This window comes from Armigeres subalbatus, unplaced genomic scaffold (assembly GCF_024139115.2).
Source record: "Armigeres subalbatus isolate Guangzhou_Male unplaced genomic scaffold, GZ_Asu_2 Contig247, whole genome shotgun sequence".
NCBI classification, from domain to species: domain Eukaryota; kingdom Metazoa; phylum Arthropoda; class Insecta; order Diptera; family Culicidae; genus Armigeres; species Armigeres subalbatus.
The window spans coordinates 479489-487262 of NW_026942984.1; positions in this window are offsets into that span (position 1 = coordinate 479489).

A 7774-nucleotide genomic window follows, 5' to 3' on the forward strand; every position below is an offset into this window, starting at 1 on the left:
ACCTCTCCATGTTTGTTGCAAATAAAATGGAACGCAACAATGTCTTTATCCTCTGCAGATGAGGACAAAGAGTTATCGCTATTCTCTTTTGTCGCTTGTTTTTTGCATTTTTCAGCGACAATTACATTCCTTGCCAGTGACACGTCGGTTCGTCGGTGATAAAAAATCACAAACACAAAAGGCTTGATATATTGACGCGCCGACCATTTTTAAGGCACCTTCAAATCGTTGCCAACATCTTTATTCTGAAACTGTGTTAATTTTAAAGGCAAATCATGATAATCTGCATGAAAAACAGATTTTGGATCCCCGTGCATTTTAAATGGGGCCGGGATTTTGATTTCCCGTGCCCAAATCCCGAAAACATCGCATATGTAAAAACACATGGGGAAAAAATCCGCGAACCAAATTCCCGAGGTGTGAGGCTACCATAATCGTCGGTCTTGGGCAATGTTCCTCCAGTTTCCCCGAACGTTCAGAGTTCCCAGGTCCGATTCCACCACGTGCAGCCAGCGTGTTCGTGGTCTTCCACGAAGTCACCGGCCCCTATCTCCTGGTTCTCTGTTTATTATTGTTTTCGCTATTCTTTCTTCCGACATTCGCACTAAGTGACCAGCCCACTGAATTCTGCCGTATTTTATACGATTCACAATATTTTCTACTTTATATACATTAGGGTGGTTCAAAAAATCGATTTTGCTCCACAGTACTCATCTGATTTTTTATCATGTTCTGAGTGTCCTCTGAAAATTTGAGCTCATTTGGATTAAAACTGATTTAGCACAAGCGATTTCAAGTTTGCATGCAAATTGGTATGGGGAAATTTATGTTTTCAGTATACTGTAAATGACACTTCCGCATTAAGCGCAGGTTAAAAGAAAACCTACATAGGAACCTACAAAGGAATACTCAACAGCTTTCACCCAACGAAAACCGCATGTTGATTAATCGCCCCAATAATTAGTAATCGATTTTAATACAGGTTGCGAATCTTTAGTCATGATCGTTAAACTTCTTTGAGGGCATCACTGAAATGTGCAGTGCAACATAGTAGCCTGAATTTGTGTGTGCTATATTTCGCGCCACGAGCAGCAATGTTGCCTGTTGAGGAGTTATGCAATTAGCTCCAGAAAACCACGGTATAGATTAAATTCGATTACTAATTATTGGAACGATTAATTAAGATGCGGTTTTCACTGAGTGAAAGCTGTTGAGTATTCCTTTCAGCTATGTAGGTTTTCTTTTAACCTGCGCTTAATGGAGATGCGTTATTAACAGTATAATGAAAAAATAAATTTCCCCATACTAATTTGCATGCAAACTTGAAACGGCTTGTGCTAAATCAGTTTTAATCCAAATGAGCTCAAATTTTCAGAGGAGACTCAGAACATGATAAAGAATCAGATGAGCACTGTGGAGCAAAATCGATTTTTTGAACCACCCTAATATACATACTTGACACAGATCATGATTCATGCGTCTGCGCCACACACCATTTTCTAGTTTTTCTCCGAGTATTATACGCAGCACCAGGGAATCAATTTTTCTGAAATGCGCTTGCGAAATAAGCGACAAAAGAGAACCAACGACAAAGCTTTGTTTTTGTCGGAGATAATAATGACAAAGATTCGAAAATTTTTGTCAGCAACAAAAAAGAAGACAATCTTGTTGCTAACTTTTCATCCCGTTATTTTGCATTATTTCTAGAGCAAATTTCGGTTTTATGCCATCATAGTTTCTGCTTTTATGGAAATATTCGAGAATCGAACAATGATTACAATATTAGCATCGTATTCTCGGAAATATCAGAGCATGCAAGGCAAATGATTCTTGTCATATTGTGTTTGGGTTCTGACAAAGGTTTGTCGCTACACACTTAAAATAAATCGCCGAATTCGGTAAAATTTTACCGAAATCTCAACAGCAGAACTGTTCGGTAAATAATTTAACTGATTTTCGGTTATTTTGACAGTTGAGCAATGGAAAAATTACAAAAAATCTGTAAAATCAATTACCGAACAGTTCTGCTGTTGAGATTTCGGTAAAATTTACCGAATACGGTGAAATGAGTTAAGTGTGTAGGTTCGTTTGTCAGTAACAAAGTCTGTTGACGACAAAGGGTATATTGTTAGGCGTTGCTCGAATATTGATTCCATGCGCAGCACTTTTCACTCGAAAAGCCCGAAAGCTCGCCGGTCCGCTTCTTTTAATGTCCATGCTTCATGTCCATAAAGGGCCACCGGTAGTCAGAATTTTGTATAGAGTAAAAGGCCCTAATCGCAGCAGCAATACATATTTTTACTTCACGGGAGACGTCATATTTCACAAGCGTTCGAAGGTAAACAAATTCTTCAACAACTTCAACAAATCCCCATAAAGCACTACCTCAGCACCAACTCCACTAGGTCTTTCTTTATCTCTACCTGCCATTATGTACTTTGTCTTGGTAGAGTTAATGGTTAAGCCTATCCTCGCCGTCTCCCTCTTCAGTGGGACAAAAGCCTCCACTACTGCTCTGCGATCGATTCCAATAAGGTCGATGCCGTCCGCAAAGCCCAGGAGCATATGCGATCGTGTGATGATAGCTCCGTTCCTCTGCACGCCAGATCTCCTAATAGCGCCTTCAAGTGCAATGTTGTACAATAAATTCGAAAGTTCATCACCCTGCTTCAATCCGTCTAAGGTCACAAACGAAGTTGACACTTCGTGTGCAATCCGAATGCTTGATTCGAGCCATCCAGCGTTGCACGTATCAGTCTAATTAGTTTCGCCGGAAAACCATGTTCGGACATTATCTGCCACAGCTCATTTCTCTTCACTGAATCGTACGCTGCTTTGAAATCAATTAACAGCTGGTGAGTCTGCAAGTTGTACTCCCGGAATTTATCAAGGATCATCCGCAGGCTAAACATCTGATCCGTTGTTGATCGGCCCTCGCGAAAACCTGCCTGGTATTCGCCGACGAAGGACTCCTCAAGCGGTCTCAGTCTGTTAAGCTAGCAACACTACAACCAGAGACCGGCGAAGTGAAAAACTGTCGAAATGGCAACGTATGAAAATGCATGAAATCGTAGAAATAATACTGGCAGCACTTGAACTTTTTGCTTGCTTCTTATGGATGCAAAATGTAAACAAGTCGAATTGGAACCGCTTTTGACGGTTCGATTGGAAACAAGATGGCGTCTTCGCCGATCTCTTATTCTAGTATTTCTATGTTAAACAGGATACGCGACAGGATTTTGTACGCCAAGTTCAGAAGGGTGATCCCTCTCCCAAAGTAACCAAAAGTTCCTTTAAGAGTACGTTTTTCGTTCAATCAGCTTCACTGAGCTGCTTAAGCGAAAAACGTACTCTTAAAGGAACTTTTGGTTACTTGGGCTGTAATTGGCACACTCTAGTCTGTGCCCTTTCTTATAGATTGGGCATATGAAGCCATCCAACCAGCCGGCAGGCAGTTCTTCATTTGAATAAAGCATCGAAGTTTAACAAAAGTTGCCCTAAAGTTTCCCTGGTAGGGTGACGTACAGTTGAATTATTCACTGTAAATACACTTTATTCCACCAAAATAAATTCTATTTTGAGTATATACGTATAAGTTGGTATTGAATAACATGTTTATGTAATGCACAGACAAACAGACTGTCAAATTTCCATCGTTCACTGATTTACTGGTCAATTCAAATAATCATTAGTTGGCCAATCGATCACTCGTGGCGCGCGAATCAGAAATGCTCTAGTTTGACGTTTGCTCACTACCGCCATCTGGTTCGTGATTTGCCCAATTAACTGAAATCAACAGATGTCGTTAGTGTTTGTACGACATTTAATTTTATGAGTTGTGATATTCACATTAAAACCTAATATGGTCCGCGAATTAATTATAATTTATTTCGGTTTATTTCGCACTACTTTCAGTACGCCGGAGTTTAAACCTGTGTCCACGATCCGAACTGTTTTTTCAAACTAAAACTCTCCTCGTTCAAGGCCTACTCTATTTCCAATTCACCACATCTTCCTTTTTCCCATAGGTCACGGCGAGGGTCACGGTTGGCCAACAACATAGTCTTGTTGCCAGGGTGGTCGGTATGTTTGACGAGCGGGGCGTGTTCTCGTTTCTAGTCCTCGGACGGGTGAAGGACTCGTGATGTCCTCCGTGGCAGTCGGTGGCGATTCTTCGTTACAGATTGTATTAGTTGGTTTTTCGGCTCCTGGTTCTTCAAGCGCTGTGTCCGTGGCTACGACGTTTTCTACTTGAGGAATTTTCTTAAGATGAGATGTGTTCCTTTCAAATGTACCGCCTGAAATGGGATCGAAGATTTTTGCTCGACTTCCCCTTCTCTCAACAACCACATATTCTGTTCTTCCAAAATTTGGTGTGAGTTTCCCTGCAATCACTAGGTTCTGTAGTAAAACGCGATCTCCTCCTTGTAATTCTGATGGTTTAGCATGCCGTTTCTGGACTTCTCTTTCTTTTACCCAGTACTTTAGAGTTGTATCTCGGTCGTGAGATTCGGAACCCACATGTGGTGTGTTTTTGATATCACTCAACGACGGAATCTTGGAGCGGATCAACCGATATTGCAACAACGCAGAGGGAGCCTTACCTGTGCCGGAATGTGCAGTGATGCTGTACATCATGAGGTATTGGAGTAAGTGGCTTTTCCATTATCGATTCATAGAATGGCTTATCTTGAGACGTTTCAGGAGGCCTGTGGCCAGTATGGGGCGGTATGGTTGAGCCTTATATTGCTTGACTGACAATAGTCTTCGAATTCTGTGCTGATGAACTGGCGGCCATTATCTAGGATGATAGTCCGTGGATATCCTAGCCGGACGAAAATGGGTTCGATTTTCTTGATGGTTTCTTCGATCGTGATTTTCCTCATGACACATACCTCCTTGTACCGGCCTCTAGTAGTCGACAATTACTAGGAGTTTGGCGGTAGGGGTCCTAAAAAATCAATTGCTACGTCTACCCAAGGTTCTGTTGGCATTATGCGGCGGCGCATCGGTTCGGGTGCTGTTGATCTACCTACTAGACGGCATCCTTCGCAGTTTCGTACTGTCGATCTTGCATCTCCATTAATTCCTGGCCACCAGACTCTGTCACGAAGGCGCGATATCATTAGTGTCTCACCTCGATGGCCTTCGTGAGCGAGTTGTAACATCCTTGCGCGTAGACATTGTGGAATAACGATCCTACATCCGCGGATTACGTAGCCTTCAAGAAGAGTGAGATCGTTCTGGAATGGTACATATCTCTTCGCATTGCTTCTCACAGCTTCGCTCGTCCAATCTGAGGACAACAAGGCCTCCTTGACCAGCAATAACTCAGGATCGGTGTCGAGTGCTTCCTTGATTTCCGATACATCAACTGCTGCTGAGTCAGTGATTGCGTTGATGTAGATTTGGTCGTCGCATTGGTCTATGTTTTCACAATTGGCTGTTGTGGATAGCCGTGATAGCGGGTCTGCTATGTTTTGCTTCCCAGGTTTGTATATTACTTTGAACCTGAACGGTTGCAACCTTAGGGCCCATCCGAGGGGCGGATCACTTTGAAATTTGACTGAATCCAAAATACGTATTGATAAAAATACGCCAAAAATGTGTCATATGATCTAATGCGTTGAAAAGTGCATAAAATATTCAATGCGCTGAAAAATGCAAATAAAACCTTAATGCGTTCAAGAATGCGCCTAAATACTAAAGTGCTTAATGAATTGATTTTGGTATAAAATACATAATGCGTTACAAATGCATCAATTCGTTATGAAATGCGTTTTATTACGAAGTGCTTTTAACAGATTTGACAGATATAGACGCCATTGAGATTGTTATTTTGTCGGGTGACAGTCGCAAGCTGGTTTCTGGAAAATAGATAATACTGACGGTGTATCTGCATCTATTCAGCAAAAGGTACTGAACTCTTTCTATTCCCGGTGATAGAAGACAGGGAGCGTTTCAACTTATTGAAAAAAAAACTGCGGAAATATCTCGGACATCAGGATTGGGATGGCCACTTTCAAATCAGTTTTTAAATCTGGGTCCCAAACTTCACGATTTTGCAATATGGCATGTATTACGAGAGTATTTGGTGCATCTGGTATCGTTCTGGAACATCCTGGTGCTGGTTTCCCAATTAATGTTAACATTTTTAATCAAATCTAAAACCTGGTTTGTGACGTATCAAACGTTTGTAAAAAATCTCATAGTAAATAGTTGGTCGTATATATTCTATATCAAACGTGCTAGGTGCTAGACTTCTACCTGTTCCCTGTGGTAGTTAACAGAAAGCGATCTCATTTACAAGGAATTTGCGACAAAAGTCAAACATTTACCTTTCCATCCTTCCAACTTATTACGTAGGTATATCATGTCATTTAAAAAAAAACGATAAATAATGCATGTAAAATTTATATCTTTTTCGAGCTGCCACCCTACACCCATCATCAGACGGACAGAATTGTGGGCGACTTGTGAAATTATTTGAATCACGTAATGAGTAGTGCAAATCATGAAAACAATTTACAATATTTTGAAGCGGCAGATATTTGTTTTCCAAGCACCGTGTTTTCTATGAGAGGCATAAATACATAAAGAAACGAAAACACAACACTTGAACGTCAAAACGAATGCTGTTTTGATTACAAATGCTTTGTAAAATATTCAAATGCGTACACTAATGCGCCAATGCACTGTGAAATTCATCAATGTACACTCAAATGCATCAATGCTCAAATGCACCAAACAATGCTCATTAAATTCGCCAATGCATTTATCAATACATCTGACTGCTTCGAAAATGCGTGAGTGATCTGCCCCTCGGGCCCATCTTTCAATGCGTCCTGGAGGCTGCGATGTTGGCTTGAAAATTGCGGTCAAGGGTCGGTGGTCGGTTTCGAGTTCAAAATCTCTACCAAGTAGATATAATTGAAACTTTTCAACGCTCCAAACTATTGCCAGTGCCTCTTTTTCTGTTTGGCAGTATCGGCGTTCTGTGGGTGATAAGCTTTTACTGGCGTACGAAATCACAATAGGTTTGTCGTCGAATTCATCCTCGAATTGGATTAAAACAGCACCCAAACCTACAGGGGATGCATCTGCAATAACCCGGGTTCGACGGTAATTATCGAAGAAGCCTAATACTGGGGCGGAGCATACAGCTTGTTTCAGGTTATTGAATGCAGCTTCCTGTTTTGCGGTCCATTCGAATTGCTGTCCGCCAATGGTCAGCTGTCGCAGATCGAACGTTTTTGTGGCCAGATCAGGAATGAAACGTCCTACATACCCTACAAGTCCTAGGAAACTGCGAACTTCTTCTGCAGACTTTGGCGATCTAAATTGCTGAACGGCCAATACTTTGCTTTCTGTGGGTTTAACGCCTTGTTGAGAAATGTGGTGACCTAGAAATTCAGTTTCAATGACCTTGAATTTGCACTTTTTAGTGTTCAAAACAACATTGTGAGCCTCGAGCGTTTCCAAGACACGCTTCAGTGCAGCATCATGCGCAGCTTCCGTTTTAGCATAGATGAAGATATCATCTTGGTAATTGAAACAGTTGGGGCAACTGCTTAAAATTTGTTCCATAATTCTTTGGAAGTGTTCTGATGCACTACTGATTCCAAACATCAGTCTGGTATATCTGAACATTCCCAGATGCGTTATAAACGTCGTTATGTGTCGGCTTGATTCGTGCAATTCAACTTGGTGATAGGCATCTTTAATATCGAGCCGAGAAAACCATTTAGATCCGTTTAGCCTTGCAAGAAGATCG